Source organism: Euleptes europaea, chromosome 1 (genome assembly GCF_029931775.1).
Source record: "Euleptes europaea isolate rEulEur1 chromosome 1, rEulEur1.hap1, whole genome shotgun sequence".
Taxonomy (NCBI): domain Eukaryota; kingdom Metazoa; phylum Chordata; class Lepidosauria; order Squamata; family Sphaerodactylidae; genus Euleptes; species Euleptes europaea.
The window spans coordinates 158,652,677-158,672,159 of NC_079312.1; positions in this window are offsets into that span (position 1 = coordinate 158,652,677).

Sequence of the window (19,483 nt, forward strand, 5' to 3'; positions counted from 1 at the left end):
CCCAAAATCACTTTGGAACTTACAAATTTTATGCCCCAATTGCCTTTGCACATTGTTAGCCCACATCTTTATAGTATCTGACTTCTTTGCTATGGGATACACCCATGTGAACCTTGTGGCATCATCTATCAAAAGAAGAAGAAATTTTCTTTTGGATATACTGTCTGGGAAAGGGCCTACCAGATCACTATGTACAAGATATAGAGGGGTTTTTGTTACTCTGTCACTCCTTGGTGCAACTGGGTGTGCTTTAGATTTACTTTGCTTGCACACATCACAATCCAGATATGTTTTGCACCCTTCAACCTTCTCTTTGCCCAGCATGGCAAGAGTTTTATTCAAGGTACCCCAACCCACATGGCCAAGTTTTCTATGTAGCAAATGTATACATTTATGGTGTGGGTTTTTATTTAACACTGTTTGTGCTTTACCTGCCATGTTCTCTAGCACATACACATTATCTTTCAAATTCCCCACTGCCATAACTTTATCACCTTTGAGAATATTACAGCACTTATTTCTGAAAGTCACACTGAATCCTGCAGAATCTAGTGCACTTATACTTAATAAGTTTCTCTCAAGAGAGGGTATACAAAGCACATCATTGAATGTATGGTTTAAACTTCCAAACATTACACTTCCTTCACAGGAAACAGTTGCAGAACGTCCATCTGCCAAACTTACATGACCTAACGCCGATTGATGTGAGTTCATTAGTAGCCTTTCCTCCCTCACAAATATTTGTGAAGCTCCTGAGTCAATTATCCAAGAGTCATTTAGGGAGTCTGGACTTGCTCTCACCAGCGTAGCTTGCTGTTTGGTCACAAATTGAGTCCTTTTTCCTTCTTTGTATTTTCTTGCAGCAGGGCAAAATCTTTGAATGTGTCCCTCTTTCCCACATCTGAAACATCTCTTTTCACGTAACACCATAGGTATAGGCTTACTTGCTTCACAGCTGAGGCTTGTATCCTTCCTTATCTCTTGCTTGGCACAGCTCCCGGTCTGGCCGGCTGCCAACTCCCGTTGCATATATCTCGTCTCCTCTGATAATAACCTCCCTGTGAGGTATTGCAGAGATAACGTTGCTGCATCCACAGATTCAAGGGCTGAGATAAGTGGGTCGAAACGCTCCGTCAGGGAACTTAAAACTATAAACACCTGGTCCTGGTCAGAAATCTGCTTTCCCCTCTGAGCCAGCAGTTGAAAATACGTGGCTAAGGTGTTCAAATGAGCTCTGACACTCTCATTTGGCTCCATAGTCTTTCTATAAATCCTTCTCATCAGGGAAATAAGAGATCCAGCCGTGTCTTGCACATATACAGCCTTGAGACTATTCCAGGCAACTTTAGCTGACCCCTGTCCCGCCACATGCACCAACTGGTCATCAGCAACACTTAATATCAACGTGGCCAATGCCTTCTGGTCTTTTAAACTTTCCTCAGGCGTGGGAGCTTGTGGGGGAGAATCCACATATGTCCACAATGACTCACGCTTAAGATAATGCTCCATTCGCAGAGACCACACAGCATAGTTATCTGCGGTCAGTTTATCAACCAGCAGGGCAGAAACAGCTTGCGCCATGATATCCTCGCTCACCGGCAGTAGCTGATTATCTTCCCCTGGTTCCTCCTCCGACTCTTTGTCAGAAACAACTGACCCGTCTGCAGACTGTACATCAAGGTCCTCAGCGTCGCTGGCCTCTGTAGACATCCAAACCGCTCACAGCAGCAACTCACGGCAGTAGCTCACCAACTCCAATAGAACCTCCAGCTCTCAGCGCAGTCTATCTGGGCCGATAACCCTGTCGCGCACAGCTTGTCTGGACTTCAGGAGTTTACCTGGTAGCAACTTCACACCACGCAGTTCTGCTATGTACAGTTTATTTACAATATCTACACAGAGTCCTTTGGCTGTTAACATTCACAGCTCTGAGCATCAAAGTGCTTCGCCAGCATATATATTTCAGGCAATAGGTAACTTACATTCACTATACAGACTTATATACACATTCATGACCAATCACAGTTCACCTGAGATGAGTCATTCTGGAAATCCCCATTCCTGGCTGTACAAACTGGATCAGACCAGCCTCATCACATGACTTAGCTGTCACTCTGATCAGTATGATCTGTTTAGCAAACTGCAGACTAGGCATAACTTTGACATATGTTGACAGTGCCGTCAAATTGCAGCCACTTATGGCAGCCCCGTAGGGTTTTCAAGGCAAGAGGTTTGCCATTGCCTCTGCATCACGACCTTGGAATTCCTTGGTGGCCTCCTATCCAAATACTAACCAGGGCTGACCAGAGATGCTTTATTGCTAATGATATTGTAGAAGGCTTGTCTTTCATTTTTACTTGTCTTAAAATGAAAGCATTTGCTTTTTTTGAAGAAGTAGTATGACATCAAAAAACTGTAGAGATAATAACCATGGAATTATTGAAATGAAATGTTGGTGTTCAGAGTTTCTTGTATGCATCTTAGCTCAATGTTCAAATTCTGTTTTTCTTATTTCTTCCATGAATCTGATGCATTTTGGAAAGATCTGAAGCTTATATTTGCATTATTGTTGTTTAGACAATGTAGTGAATGAATGGTTTAATTTCATTTAGCCATAGGCCATCACAAACATATCAACAAACCCACAGATACGTAATAAAAGGAAATACAGGGTTAATAAAATGCTGGATTGATAATAAATATAAATAACTAAAAATTGTGGTGGTGTCCCAGTATGCTAAATTGATGCATACAGAGAAATAATAACTAAAAATTGTGGTGGTGTCCCAGTAGGCCAATGGGACCTAGCAACCATTAAAATCAACTCACAGGATCAGCTGTCTTAGCAACCATATTGGATCTTATTTTCTTTGCCGCCAGAGCATACAGGGAAGTCCTATAAGAAACAAACCCATCAGTGTCTTTTAACAAAAATACTAATTTCTCAGCACTAGGACAAGTGTTTAGGCCAGAAACCAACCCAGCAAGAAATTTAGCCCTGGGTTCCACATATAGAGGGTATTCAAATAAGTAGTGGTATAAGTCCTCCAGAGCAGACGTTCCACAGATGCAAAAACGTTGATCTTTTGGAATTCAGCAATAACGGCCGATCAATACAGCCGTTGGCATTGTTTGAAACCGTAGGGATGTAAAGGCTGCTCTAAGCTTTGGATTTGGTATATTGGCTAAATAAGAAGCTCTAAGATGCAGGAGCCCCGTGGCGCAGAGTGGTAAGCTGCAGTCCAAGCTCTGCTCACGACCTGAGTTCGATCTCGACAGAAGTTGGTTTCAGGTAGCCTGCTCAAGGTTGACTCAGCCTTCCATACTTCTGAGGTCGGTAAAATGAGTACCCAGCTTGCTGGGGGTAAAGGGAAGACGACTGAGGAAAGCACTGGCAAACTACCTCATAAACAAAGTCTGCCTAGTAAACGTCGGGATGTGACGTCACCCCATGGGTCAGGAATGACCCGGTGCTTGCACTGGGGACCTTTACCTTTACCTTTTAAGATGTAGTGAGTTGGGGTAAGCTTCTCATATTGCTGCATCTCATTTCTTACAAAAGGACTTCAGTTATATGTAGTTCCACATTCTGCCACCATCTTTACCAGTTCCCTATATAAGGATTTAGATAAAGATGGTGGTAGAAGAACAGAAGTCTACTCTTGTGGAATTACATATAACTTCATCCAGATCAGTTTATGTAGACCAAACACATGCCCTGACCTGGATGGCCCAGACTAGTCCAATCTCATCAGGTCTTGGAATCTAAGCAGGGTCAGCCCTGGTTAGTATTTGGATGGGAGACCACCAAGGAAGTCCAGGGTTGCTACGCAGAGGCTTGCAAGGACAACCCACCTCTGAAGTCTCTTGCCTTGAAAACCCCAAGGGGTTGCCGTAAGTCGGCTGCGACTTGACAGCACTTTCCACCACCAGATCAAACACTGTTTAGCTAATATTACAGATTTTTCATCCTCTAAATTTTTCTGCATACAAATGGTATTCTCTCTTGTTGCTCCTGGTTTTTAGATTGTCGTTGCTTGGATTTTAGTCTGAATTGGTTCTGTTTGGGCTCAAATCCGAATTTTCCTCTTTGTTCATCACACAGCTTTCTGTATACGGAGAAGGCTAAATACAGCTAAGACAGATGATTAGGTGCCTCTTTCATTTTATATGTTATGCATATTTCAGCTGTGTTGCATTTAATTAATCAGCTATTCCTATGTGTTATGCTCTGTTTTATTCATGCCATATTAGAGTTATATGCTAATTTGCCACTAGATCCTGAGGTCATCTGATATCGGTTCAAAACCCCAACTTCAAAATGCATATTCTTAACTTTATTTTGATTTTATATCGTATGTTGATTTTTATAATATGTGCTTTCTACTCATCAAATGTTGGTGGTTTGGGTACTTGCTTGAGATATTTTGTAGAGTGTTTTGAAACCAGAACTGACTGTTGTTCTTGGTTTCATAATAAACTGCTTCTTCAAGGCAACGCTTTTATCTGCCTCTTGGATGGAACAGGGTACCAGATGTGTCTTTTTTGTGTTTTAATCTGGTGATGCGCACATAAAGTTACAAAAGGAACTGAAAGAAGTATCCTTAGGATACAAATAATGACCATGTGTGCCTTCTGCTTGAACGCAGAAAATCCTCTACACTTGATGTTTCGCTTTAAACACCGCACAAGATTTCTTTCATACATTATGGTGTTTTTTGTTGATTAAGTTTGCTCGAAAGGGGGAAGGGGCAAAGAAAAGGAGAGAATGGATGCAGCAGTTATGTAACTTAGTACCGAGGAGGCCGGACGGTAGCTACCAGGACTACTTGTGTGTGTGTGTAAAGTGCCGTCAAGTCGCAACCAACTTATGACGACCCCTTTTGGGGTTTTCATGGCAAGAGATTAACAGAGGTGGTTTGCCAATGCCTTCCTCTGTACAGCAACCCTGGTATTCCTTGGTGGTCTCCCACAGGACTACTTACTCTTGTCTAAAATATGTATCCGTCCCCCTGAGTACATCTTTGTAAAGGTAAAAAAGAATCTTCATTAAAGCATTTATAGCAGCTATTCAGGTTCCTAGAGATCATGAAGAGTAGCTGCATACTTATGTAAATAGCTATGTTTACAATAAAGTTTAATTGTTGTTGCAGAGCTGATGTTGTTCTGGTTATATAGCTGGCTGTGAAAAAATCCATGGAAAATCTTAATCTTCAATGTCTTTATCATCATACATTTTTCTTCTATATTCCTGGTTTTGCATTCATGAAACTGGCCCAGGGTGAATATAAGTATGTACATTGATCATGTCCTTTAATTTGTTTAATTTATTGCAAATAATTACTGCCTCCTGGTTCTATACTTAAACATGCTTGAATATTCATTCTTGTGTGTGTGTCTCTGTGTGTAAAGTATTGTCAAGTCACAGCTGACTTATGGCGACCACTTAAGGTTTTCAAGGCAAGAGACTTACAAAGGTGGTTTGCCATCTCCTTTCCCGCTCTGAAGGAAGGTCATCTTGAAGCATTGGGTGTTTCTCGCTCCCATTGCTTGGAGAGGCAGGACAAAAGTTAAACTAACTTCCTGTCTTGGGGCGAGGAACGCCCACAGATCCAGTTTTTCTCCTGCCTCCGCGGAGAGAGGACGTCCCAGCCTTAGCTGGGAATTAGCGCTCAAATTTGGAAGCCCTTTCTACTTCTTCCCCTTCCTAGATTATTCTTACCTTTCCTCTCGTCTGCGTTTCCCCCCCCCCCTCCGTTTGTCTTTGTTGCGCCCGCCCGGACCTTAGCGGCTTCGGCTGCATTGCTCCGGAGTTAGGGCTGAGTCGGCTGGGCTAGGGAAACCAAGATGGCCGCCGCCACGTCCCGCTCGGAAGAAGTCGAGCTCCTTTCAGACAACGATAGGGATGCAGCCCTTAAAGTGATTTCCACTGCGGGCCGCCCAGGCGGACCCGCAGCGCGGGAATCGGGCAAATATTCCAGCCCCCCCCAAGCCCGACAATGGCAGCGCCGCCGCGGACGCGGCAGGGAAGAAGGAGGATAAAAAGAGCGGGAACAGGACGACCCGCCGCCGCCATCTTAAGAGGAACGCCGCATCGACCTCTAAGGTCCTTGCCGGCCCCCTCCTCCAGCAGCCAAGCAGAAGCTTCTCAGGGTAAAGTACCCCCCCCTCGGCTGAGGGTGGGCCCCCCAATAATGCCCCCTTGACTGAGGAAAGAGTCCAGACCTTAATTAAAAACACCTTTGAGGATCATTTCCTCAAACTGCAAGCCCTTGTACTGAAGACACAAAAGGGAGAGTCTATCCCCCGGACTGAGGGCCCCAGGGATTCAGATTCTGCCTCCCAATCACCCTCCCAGTCCTCTACATCCTCTCAAGAGGAACCAGCCTGCAGCCAACCCAACCCACAATGGCTAACTAAAGCTGCTCTTAAGGTTAAGTCCAAGAGTGTTAACCTTCCCATCAGGGATGATGATTCTGTGGCTAGCCGGGAGTTTGTACCAGGGGATTTGGAGGAAGGAGAATTCATTTCAGATGAAGAACTCCCCTCCACTCAGGAACAACAACCTAGGCTTTTTCACCATGAAGACTACCAGTCTCTCCTGGCTAAGGCGTTATTTGCTCTAGACCTCCTGAGCGAGCCTGAGCCCTCTGAAGAACCTCAATCTAAGGTAAAACGCAGAGGTTGCAAGGATTATTTTCCCCAGGGAGATTCACATATTATCAAGGTCCCTCTCCCTGTACATTTTGAGAATCTTATCAGAGCTGAATGGGACAAACCTCTTCACAATAAACAATTTTCAGGCTCTGCCAAAAAGCTGTATGACCTGGCTCCATATGCCATGGAGTTGCTGGAGCTCCCCGTAGTGGACGCAGCGGTGACTGCACTACAAACCTCTGATTTTTTCACAGAAGATGGGGGAGGGTTTATCAAGGATATGTTAGACAGAAAGATGGATTTCCTTTCCAGAAAGATCCACGAGGCATCCGCCCTCGCTATACAGACCAACACCACCAATGCACTGATGGCCCGAGCAACTAATGCTTGGACCAAGAAGTTAATCAAACTTTTACCTTCTGCAGACAAGAGAGTAGCTGAGGGTTTATCTAGAGTCCTACAGGCCTCCGCCTTCATGGCGGATGCATCCTTGGATGCTCTTATCCTAGCCTCCAGAGCAATAGCCTCCAACACGGCTATACGCCGTGCTCTATGGCTCAGACCTTGGCAGGTTGACTATCGTTCCAAGGCCCTTCTTTTAGCTCACCCCTTCAAAGGAGGTAAACTTTTTGGGGAAAGGCTGGACAAGATGCTGGTAGATACCAAAGACAAAAACAGGTACATGCTGAAAAATCAGAGAAAGGACACCAGACACTCCAGTTACTCTCCAACTTTCCGTTCTTCCCATACCCTCCCTAGGTTCAGGCAGGACCAGAGGCGTTCCTCATGGTCTTCCCAGCGTGGCTCCTTTCGCAAATTCAATCGATTTGGAAGACCACCTCCCCCCCAGTCCTTCAAGGGAGACAAATTTGACAAGTTCCCCAGACCTAACAAACAATAAATCCTCTATGATAGGTGGCAGGCTTCAGGGTTTTCTTCCTCAATGGACCTCCTCCCAGGCTGACTCCTGGGTAATTCAATCCATTCAATTCGGCTATCTCATAGAATTTAAATCTCTTCCTAGGGACAGGTTCCAATCCTCCCCAGTCTACAAAAACCCAGATAAACATAGAATTACCCTAAGCGCCATCTCACATCTTCTCCACATAGGGGCAATTGAGGATGTACCCCTCCCTGAAAGGTCCACAGGAATATATTCCATATTTTTTACCGTCCCTAAGAAAAACGGCGACTGGAGAGCTATTCTCGACCTTAAATACCTAAACCGCTTTGTCCAGAAGAAAAAATTCCGGATGGAAACCCTTCGGTCCATTCTTGAGGCCCTTCGCCCTGGCGCTCACATGTCCTCAATAGATTTAAAGGAAGCATACCTTCACATTCCCATTCACCCTTCTCATAGGAGGTTCCTCCGCTTCAATTACATGGACTTACATCTTCAATTTAAGGCCTTACCTTTTGGTTTAGCTTCCGCACCACGTGTTTTTTCCAAGATTTTAGTCGCCATCATAGCCTCACTTCGAAGAGAGGGAATTCAATTACATCCGTACCTTGATGACATCTTAATCTGTGCTCCATCGGCCGCCCTAGCTTCTACCCACACTAACCGAGTAGTCGAATCACTACAACTCCATGGGTTCATCATCAACAAATCCAAGAGTTCTTTAGCCCCTTCTCAACGCATCCGCCATCTAGGGGCCATAATAGATTCCAACCTAAACAAAGTGTTTCTTCCCCAGGACAAGGCATCCAAATTGGCCTTGACAGCAAAAACTCTGGCCAGATCACCTCATCATCGTCTCATGACTCTTGCAAGATTCCTTGGTTCGATGATTTCCTGCATCGACTTGGGACCGTGGATCCGCTTCCGTTCCAGACCCCTGCAGAACGCTCTTCAGCCATTCCAGCTCCTCATCGCCCACAAGATAGACAAACAAATCGATTTGACCATAGATGCCAGAAACAGCCCCAAATGGTGGTCCAACCCCAACAATCTCATGGGGGGACAACATTACATTCACCCGCCACCGATTCAAGTATTCACCGACGCCAGCCTTGTGGGTTGGGGAGCAACCGCATCGGGCACCTTCACACAGGGCATCTGGTCTCCCGCGGAATCCAAGATGCATATCAATCTCCTCGAACTGAAGGCAATCCACCTGGCCCTCCTAAAGTTCCAGCCCTTACTGCACCATCAACACGTCCTCATCAGGACGGACAACGTGGCCTCCAAGGCCCATATAAACAGACAGGGCGGATCAAGATCAAGAACTCTGAACAAGGAAGCCATCGCCATCCTTTCATGGGCGGAGAAACATCTTCTCTCACTAAAAGCGGAACACATACAAGGAACCCACAATCTCGAAGCGGACTGGCTGAGCCGTCAGACAATCATCGAAGGAGAATGGTCCTTGGATCCTCAGATCTTTCAACAAGTAGCGGAGCTTTTTGGAATGCCAGTCCTGGATCTGTTCGCCACAGCCCAAAACCGTCTGGTCCCTCGCTTCTTCTCCAGATTCTTCCACTGGGAAGCGGAGCAGGTGGACGCTCTTCTGTCCCCATGGCCAAAGGGTCTCCTCTACGGATTTCCACCTCTTCCCACCCTCCCAAGGGTGATACGGAAGATTCGCCAGGAGAAAGCGGACATCATCCTTATAGCCCCCAACTGGCCACGCCGTCCTTGGTTTCCAACCTTGATGGAACTGTCAGTCCGCCCTCCATGGCATTTACCATCCACTCGCACTCTTCTCAAACAGGGTCCCATGTACCATCCGGATCCGGGATGGTTCCATTTAACCGCCTGGAGATTGAAAGGAACCGGCTTATAGCTCTCGGCCTTTCAGAATAAGTTATCTCCACAATTCTTCGGGCCAGGCGTCCTTCCACTAATAGAATCTACAATTACACTTGGAAGGCCTTTGCTAGATGGTGCACCCGCAAACATACCGACCCTACCTCCCCCTCCTTACCGCAACTTCTCCAATTTTTACAGGATGGCGTCCGCCAAAACCTTAGAGCTGCTACTCTTCGTAAACAGGTTGCGGCCATTGCATCAATATGTCCTTCTATCGACGGAATCTCCATTTCTTCCCATCCTCAGGTCAAGGCATTCTTAAAGGGAGTAGAACAGTCCACTCCTCCAGTGACACATCGTTTTCCCACCTGGAGGCTCAATACAGTATTGACAGCACTCACTTCCAAACCGTTTGAGCCTTTGAAAGAAGTTCCTTTAAAATTCCTTCGAATGAAGACTCTTTTCCTAACAGCCATCACATCTGCCAGACGAGTCTCGGAGCTGAAGGCACTTTCCGTACGCAGCGATTTATGTATTTTCCACAAAGACAGGGTAGTTCTCCGGACTGACCCTTCCTTTACTCCAAAAGTTCGCTCTCGCTTTCATCAGACACAGGACATTAATCTTCCTTCATTCTGCCCTAATCCTTCCAATCCCAGAGAAGCAGCCTGGCATACGCTCGACCTACGGCGTACCTTACATGTATATATTTCCAGAACAGCCTCCCTTAGAAAAACTGAATTTCTTTTCATTTCCCTTAATGGTCCCAATAGAGGCCTCTCCATGTCTCGCCAATCCATTAGTTCAACCATTAGAGACTGCATTAAGGAAGCCTACTTAGCAAGTGGCATTCCAGTCCCTCGGGGTATCACAGCACACTCCTTACGAAGTACCTCCACTTCAGCCGCTTTCTTTAAACAGGCTTCGGTTGAAGAGATTTGTAGGGCCGCCACATGGTCGAATCCTTCCACATTCATTAGGCACTACCGCATAAACACTCTAGGATCTGCAGAAGCGGCTTTTGGCAGACGCATTCTTCAGCATGTAGTGGAAGATGAGGACTCAGTTGCCCACCCACAATAAGGGCTCTTGGACATCCCAATGCTTCAAGATGACCTTCCTTCAGAGCGGGAAAGGTACGTTGTTTACTCACCGAGAAGGTCCTTTCCGCTCTGAAGTAGAAGGTCATCTTGCCCACCCGGAGATGTAACTCATCTTCCAAGGGTGGCTATCTGTTCGTTAGCCTATCTCCCTTACCTTTCTGTATTATACTTAAGGTTAAAGGAATTTAGAAGTTTATGACACTCAGAAGGAAACACACATCCTGTCTCGTGTCTCTTCTGTTATCTTGTTTAATTGTTTTTTCTTGTTTGATTGTCTCCTGTGAGCTCTTAGTAGTAAAACTGGATCTGTGGGCGTTCCTCGCCCCAAGACAGGAAGTTAGTTTAACTTTTGTCCTGCCTCTCCAAGCAATGGGAGCGAGAAACACCCAATGCTTCAAGATGACCTTCTACTTCAGAGCGGAAAGGACCTTCTCGGTGAGTAAACAACGTACCTTTCTCTGCATAGAGACCCTGAACTACCTTGGTGGTCTCCCATCCAAATACTTACCAGGGCTGTCCCTGCGTAGCTTCTGAGATCTGGTAAGATTGGGCTAGGCTGGGCCATCCAGGTCAGGGAGTATTCATTCCTACTACTCATTAACCACGTTGATGGTTGATTAAGGACAATTAAGACGTGTTAAAAAAAACCTTACCCTTGTTAAGTAATTCTGAGCACTGTTAATTTGTCTAAGGGTCACATATGGAGTCTGTGACTATGATTCCTCACATTCCCAATCCATGTTAGAAGTCCATCTTACTGTTTGGTACTTGGAAGCATTTTATTTCAGGTTTTAATAAATAGGCTTTGGTCTGCAAAAGAAGCTTGATCTTTTGGTGGTGTTTTTCATTTTAGTTTGTCTTTGTCTTTGCTTTGTATTTCACAGGAACATTGTCAGTGTAGCTGAAAATCATTGCAGAGGGACTAGAAAAATGCATCTTATTTTGGACAATTGGAATAATCAGCAAAAATCTGAAAATAACTTTTCTACAGTGTCTCAAACTTTTGACATTTGTGTAGATAGAATCCAAGAATTCTACAACCTGCTAGAACATGTACTAGTAACTACACTTCAGCCTTGCTATCTGTTTAAAAATGGTTCAACTACTCTTTCTTTTTTAGGATTAATTTTTATTCAGTGATGATTACACTAGTTAAAAATGAATTAATGTGGGTTATTCTGCAGCAAATGCTGCTCCTGAATTATTGTACTCAGTATGAGGAGGGTTTTTTTGTTTGTTTGTTATTCATTGACAAGATCATGCTTTTTCTTCCTACCTGTTGGTCTGTTATATCCCAAACAAAGGATTATATTTAGTCATTACCTGTTTTCAGTGCCAAGAATAACTTTGTCAAGAGAGCTTAAGGGTCACATAGACAGAAGCGGCATAGTTGCTGCAGTCCAAGGTAGCTGCTACTGGAAGGGAAAGGTAAATACAGATATACTCAGAAAGATGTGAAACCAATTGATTTAAGGTTGGATTGGGGAAACCTTATTCTTAATGGGCAAAACAGAGAGTTACTACACTGTCCTTGTTCAAACCCGTAAAATAAAAATGCATTCCAGATATATTCCTTATCCATCAAATCCATTGTCTTTTCTCTTCTGGCTCAGGTACTGATATGATTATAAATCCTTTTGTCCACTTGATTTCCTTATCTGGGCACCTTTACCCTTTGTCTGTGCTCCTAGAGGGTAACTGCTGGTTAGGATTTCCTATCCCCTGTCTTGTGCCCCACTCCTGTAGTGGGGGAAGGATTTTATTAGGACACTATCTTTTAAAAGGTATTCATTCCCTCTTATTCAGTGGGCGGGGGGCATCATTCTAATCAAACTGTGTTTAAAACACTACCTAATTTATTTTTCCTCTCTAAGCTGGGGGCTGCTCGTGACTAATTTGAGCTGAATAGGCAGATAGAAAAAGCAGCAGGCATACAATGAGTTGTGGAAAGTGGGAAAACGAGCGAAAGAAAGGGATGGCCAAGCCTTGCAGCGTGAGAGCACTGGAAGACCGTGCAGCACCCAAATTCAGCATGAAGTCACTTTTCAACAGTAGACGCTTGGACTCTAAATGCAAGTAGAACTGTAGGTCAGGGAGGGGAAGATGGAAATTTGCATTAGGCATGCACAATTTAAATGGGAAAAGGAATGGGAGAGAAGGGATACCATGTGTGCATGTGCACGCATCCCTTCAAAAAGAAATACAAACACATGTTCTTCCCAATTGCAGTGTCCTATACTCCCCAGTGGCCTCTTGCCCCTGAGCCCTCTGTGGTTGGGTTTGAAAAATCTCCTGTTTAAATTCAGGAAAATAATAAAACAAAGGGAGAGAGGGCTTGGAAGTGTGTACCAGTGAGGAGTTAATAAAGAGAAATATGTTCTCATCCCTGCCCCCAACCCTGCTGCTCTTTTAAATATTTATAGAGACACAGCAAAATTTTATTTCTAGAGGCGGGCAAATCAACTGACCTCTCACCTGAAGCTTTGACCTTTGAGACTCTAATTATTCCCCCTCTACTAGGGGAGGGGCTAGAAGGGATTGGCTTGTTTCTGGCCAGCTGTGAGGTGAATTGCTTTCCTGTGCTCCGAGCTGTAATTTCTCTGTAATGTCAGCTGCTTTCCTCTTTGCCTCTCTGTGAATAACAAGAGCTAAAACAGTGGCAGAATCTTCAATCTTATTCCCAGAAATCTCAGGTACCTCTTGAAATCAGCCACCCCGTATACTCTTCATTGCTGATGCACTTCAACAAATCAGAGGAGGATGGTGTCACTTATCAACAAGATGCTGTTATTAACTAATATGTGATAGTGCAACATTTACCTTTAAGGAATGAGAATCATTAAGCACTTTCCACATGAATGAAGTAAAAGCAGAGATCTTGATAGCATCTTTTAGATTTACAGCTATACTTGCATGGGAACATCCTGAAAACTTGCGAAAAGATTTTTTTTCTGTAGCCCTACAGAAAGGGGGGTTTCATTTTTTTCCCCATTTGAAAATGGGTCCTTGGTGTGCTGAAGTTCATACTAATATCACATTCTTGACTGCAGAGCACATAGGTAATTACAGGAAGATATGTTTTTATTTATCCTATCATGGTCCATATCCTTGTAAGGTCAATAAGTATCTCAGCCTGGAAAGAGACTTTGATAAAGCTCCACCTTCATTCTAAATGAAACTGGATGCTGTACTTGAGTATGAATGCTTTTGATTACCAGGTGCTCAGGAGACAACCTTTCTAAAACCTTAGAAAGGATTTTAGTTTACTTCTGTGATGACAAACCTGCTTTAGATACCCTCTGTGAGGCAGAATGAAATCCTTGTACTTGGATCTGTATCTTTCCATTGTTTAAACACTGAAGGAGGGTGTTGTAGGATGTTCTGTAAGGTTTTTTTTGTGAAGGGGAACACTTTTATTGTAGTGGCTTTGAGCAAAATAATCCCAAAAACATCAGCAGGGAAGGCTGAAGCTGATTACCATTGTCGGTTTGTGGAGAAATTGAGATAAATGCCTTGCAAGCTTTCCTGTGTATGGTTTCTGGCAACTTTTATCTGCCAGTAACAAAACTGATGGAAGCCAGTCATCCTTTCTAGCTCAGAATTTTAATTACTATGGATGTTTGCATGAAGGCAGACTTGTGAATAAGCAGTAAAAAGAGTTGGATCAGAAGCCTACATTATTTCATAGCTGGCACGGGGTTTGGCCCTGGTATGTGGGTGGTCATCTACAGTGGGGGCAACCAATATATGTCTGTCCTAATTTGTCCAGTTTCTGCTCAGAGTTTATAGCCTACCCCCCATACTTTCTCCCTCTGAATTAGGTCAGCCACTGGTCAAGCAGAAGCAGGTGATGCAGACGTGACTAGAACAGTAGCAATTGCTCGTTAAACTTTTGCCATCTTTCTTCAAAACAAACACATCCAAGCAGAAACTTGTCAGTGGTGATGGTCTTGCTATCCCCATATTACATACTTTCTTCCAAGTTAGGGGTGGACAGTGTATTCCAGAGTCCCTTGTATAACTACAGAAAATCAGTCTTGGCTCTGTACTTTCCTCTGGGAGTGCATTACATTGTGAAACGCGTGCTAGGGAGAAGATACCCTTGTGGTGCTATAGACACATAGTAGTATGGCGTGATGGTACTGATGCTAGCAACTTTAGCAACAAGCGGTTTGTTCTTCTTCATAATGTCCACGGCAGTCAGGTAGCCTTTTTGTTTTTGGTGTATATCCGTTGCTAAGCATGTTGGCTCTAACCTGGAAGAGCATGTGGAGAACGCTAGTTGATGTGATTTCGTAACTGTATCTGGATAGTTTGATTTAGCCAAATCATTTTATTTTTCCAGCTTGATGCTCAAGATTTTATGACATTTTTATCCACAAGAGATGTTACTATAACACCCTTTTTTGGTTTTACCATTTTTCCTCCATCCAGCTTCTTGTAGACAAGGATGGATTCTAGGTAGCTACACTTCACTGGATCACAGTGAGCAATTTTCATGAAGCAGTCACTACAATCAGGAGCTGCAAGCAATCCTTTAAACCAGTGGTTCTCAACCTGGGGCCATATGGCCCCCCAGTGGCCCCCAGGATATTCCAAGGGGGCCACAGGTGAAAACTGCATAAATGGGGGGCCATGGCATGAGACTACGGGGCCACAGAGGGAAGTGAGAAGTGAAGAAAACAAACACATGAAAACCTAACACATGACTTTCTTCATTGCACTTCTATGCATCGTTTGCAACTGGATTTTTGTACCACTGTAATCTTGTGCAACAGTGGCAAAGGCTTTGTTCTCCCTTGCATGTGAACATATTAGCGTGTTGTATTCACTTTACACACACACACGCATTCCCTTTTTGTGGGGTATTTTTTGTAAATTTCAGTTTCCCAATAAGAACTGCATGTGTGGATTTTGTGTGGCTGTTTATGCTTCTTTGTTCCTTGGCTATTTACAAACAAAATATTTAAATACCTACCTTTCTACAGGCAGGACAGGGGGCCCACAGGAAGGAAACAAGGTCGGAAGGGGGCCACAGGAAGGAAAAAGGTTGAGAACCACTGCTTTAAACAACACACAGCCTCAAGTTAACTGGTCCTAGAAATAATGCTAGCTTGTGCATGTCTGAAAATGATCCTAAAGGTTAGCAGCTCCAACTGAATAATCCCATGGCAAGTTGAGTCTAGCCTGCCACCTGCATATTCCAGCAGGCTAATTAACATTCTTAAGAATTCATCTTACTTTAGGGCTTCCGGTGGTGTGCTGGGACGAGTACGACGTTCCCTCAGGTTGTCCTGGGGGAAATCCAAGTTTGCGTTAATTTAGGGGTGATATATGCACCCCAATCCGACCCTTGCAAATGGGTCGGACAGCAGGAACTCCCTGCAGCCCGCAAACGCAGTTTGACCTCCCAAAGACTCTGAGGGAGCTTTACAAGTCCCCCGGAGCTTTGGACGCTGGTCCTGCGAGGGCACTTAGGGAAAGGAATCGCCAAAACGCAACTTTGGCATAAGGCTCTACCCTCCACCACCTTAATATCAACATAAGGACTATTTTAAGAAAAGAACCTCACCTCTCGATGCCTAAGTGAGTACAAAGAATCCTTCGTCTTTTACTGGCATTACTGAACAACCGGGGGGTAGATGAAGATATTCCCAGTACCTCTGCTCCTCCCTTATCTGAATCGGGAAAGTTTGATTTGTAAATTCCATCTGGATTAGCGGCAGGAGCCTTATCAAATAGATCAGCTTAAACCAAAACAAAGAGTTGGAAGGACGCTTAGATGATGGACTAAAATCTCCACCAATGAGAAGCAACTTTGAAGGAAGGGGAGGGTGAATTTCTTCCTGATTCTCTGGTGAAAAAGAATTTCCTGCCACGTTAGCAGCAAGGGATTCATCAGACCGGAAGCCCCTCTATACCACCCTCTCTATCATTTGAGTCATAACAACAGGAAACAAGTCGCAGGACCGGATACGCGTCGCACTTGAGTAACACAGAAACAACTCCTGAAGGAAACAACCATCGAGATGCGGTAGAAGGTCCGTGGCAAATTCAACTTCCGGAATACTTCCTGGTAGATCCGACCTAGAGCGTCCAGTAAAACTCGCTGGTATTTCAAAACTTTATCAAGCTGTTTTAAAGCCAAATTTGGCTCTTTTCAACCCGAAAAAATTATTAAGCTGATCATTGAACTACCCTCTATTACTCACCACCTGGAGTGGTCTCCTGCTAGATGACCACCTAATTCAATCAAGTTATATATTCTGGAACCTCTCCCTGATCTGGCTAAATATATAGCCCTGCTCTTATGAAATCAAAGGGAATTTTACAGAATTCAACCATGGAAAAAAAAGTACAGGATATGCTTGCTAAACATTCTGAGGCGACAATTAAACAATTAAAACAGATTTCAACACAGATGGCTCAATTGATTTCAATGATGATGACTCTTGACCAATCATCACAGGTATGTAATCAGAAGTTGAATCTGGTTACAGAAGACATAAAAGTCTTGAAAATTCAAACGATGATTACAAATACAGACATACAAGCAATGGATTCTTCTGCCCAAAAAGTTACGGAAGAACACAAGGATATAAAGAAGACAGAAGTTCAAGAAAGTAACCAGTCGGCGATAAAGAGATCAGATATACAAGAAATGGACTTCTCATCTAAAAAAGTCACGGAAGGACGTGTGGATATAAGGAAGGAGAGAGCAGGTCAAGGAACACAGATTGAAGCCACGATGAAGATGAAGCCCAGAAAGAATTATTTTTGGATACGCACCTTGTTTGAGGAAATGAGAGAGAACAAAGAAATCCTGTGCCCATACCTGACTGGCTTATTTCAGTTACAGAAGGAAGTATTAGACCATGGTTAAAGGATGGACTTAAATATGATTGCTGGATTGGAAGGCTTTGACAGTGTGGACGGGTGGCATGGCTATTAATGAAGTAGTGGAATTAAGATTAAGACATCACTTTTGGATTATATAAATAAGTCCTCCTAATATAGATTATCAATTGATATAAAGGTATACTGGAATGGGTAGACTTTTGATATGGATCTGGGATATGATTTACACTGAAATAAGATTGATTAAACAGGAAATATCCCCAAAATACTGGAGAGAATGTTGTTTAGTATGATTAAATTTATGTTATAATGGCTGCAATTTGATGCAGCCAAATGGAAAGGGACAAAGGTTTCAGAATAAAGGGATTAAATCATTTTAATGTTAGAACTGGTGGAGTTGGAGAAACTAGGGAAAAGGGGAGAATTGAAGGAATCATTGTGATAATGTACAAGACCTGGGAATAATGGAAGGTTATTTTTTATTCTGATCCAGAATGTAAAACTTTATAAAATATGAAACTTTAGAATGAAATTAAAGCTAGGATCAGTACATGTTAACGAAGGATAATAATACTTTATTAAGAGGTAGATGGAGGTGATGGGGAAGTTGTTATACTTTTATGTTTAATGGTAATTAAGACAACAATCAATATAATTGTGATTGCGATACTATTTTTACATTGTTGTCAAAATTATGGAGAATTTATAGTTTTAAAAAATCAATAAAAATTTATTAAAAAAAAAAAGAATTCATCTTACTTTATCTGAGCTCTCTGTGCCCACTTTTAAAATATGCAAGTATAGCACATAATCTTACATGAAGCCTCTTTTTGGGGGGTGAGGGAATCTTTAGCTATATTTGAAATGAGGAGTAACAAGCTGTCCAGGGGCAACGCTTCAACCTCGGCACTTACCTCAGGAGACTGCAAGCCTCACAGCCGGGGAAGGTGCCCGTCAGGTTGCAGCAGGGCCTGGTCTTGGCGGAGTCTACTGAGGAGTCCATCAGCTTGAAGGAGTCCAGGCATTTCAGGCAGGCTGTGCTCCCTGAAATGTGATGCTTTCACCCACTAATCTCTTGTCCTTGAATTCTCCTTCGAGAACCCACTTTGGCAGAGGTTGGACTGCTGTTTTAGGGCTGGCTGTGGATTTCAACATATGAGATTCCTCATTGCCTTACCATAGGGTGATGAGAGCTAGGTATCTCTGGCTTTGGCTTGAAAATATTCCCCTTTTTTAAATTCTGTGATTTTTATATGTTATTTAAGTATATGTTCTGTAGTGTGTTCCAGTGGGGAGGCAGGTTAACATATAAAAACAATAAAACTGACAGGATAAAACACTAAATTTACCTTATCAAATCCCAACAAAATGGAGGTGCTGCTGGTGGGGGGGAAATCTGAGTAATGGGTTATTCCCTATTCTGGATGGGGTTGCACTCCCCATGAAGGAACAGGTTCATAGCTTAGGGATGCTCCTGGACACAGGCCTCCTGTTGGATAAACAGGTGGCCAAGGGTGTCTTTCAGCAGCTTTGGCTGGAGAACCAACTGCAGCCCTTCCTAGACAGAAAAGATCTTGCTACTATGCATGCCCTGGTAACATCTAAGTTAGATTGCTGCAATGAACTCTAGTAGCGCTGCTAATTGAAGACTGCCTAGAAGCCTCAGTTGGTACAGAATACTGCTGTCAGAGTGTTGACTGGAGTGGGTAGTAGGAACCATATCTCTTCAGTCTTGTTCCATCTACACCAGCTTCCAATTTGCTGCCAGGCTTAATTCAAGCTGCTGCTATTAGAATCATAGAGTTAGAAGGGATCACCAGGGTCATCTAGTCCAACCCCCTGCACAATGCACGAATTTCACAACTACCTCCCCACCCCACACCCCCAGCGACCCCTACTCCATGCCCAGAAGGTGGCCAAGATTCTATGCCCTCCCTCTCATGAACTGCCTACGGTCATAGAATAAACATTGCTGACAGATGGCCATCTAGCCTCTGCTTAAAAACCTCCTGGGAATGAGCACTTCCCACCTCCCGAGGAAGCCTGTTCCACTGAAGAACTGCTCTGTTAGAAAATTCTTCCTAATGTCTAGATGGAAACTCTTCTGATTTAA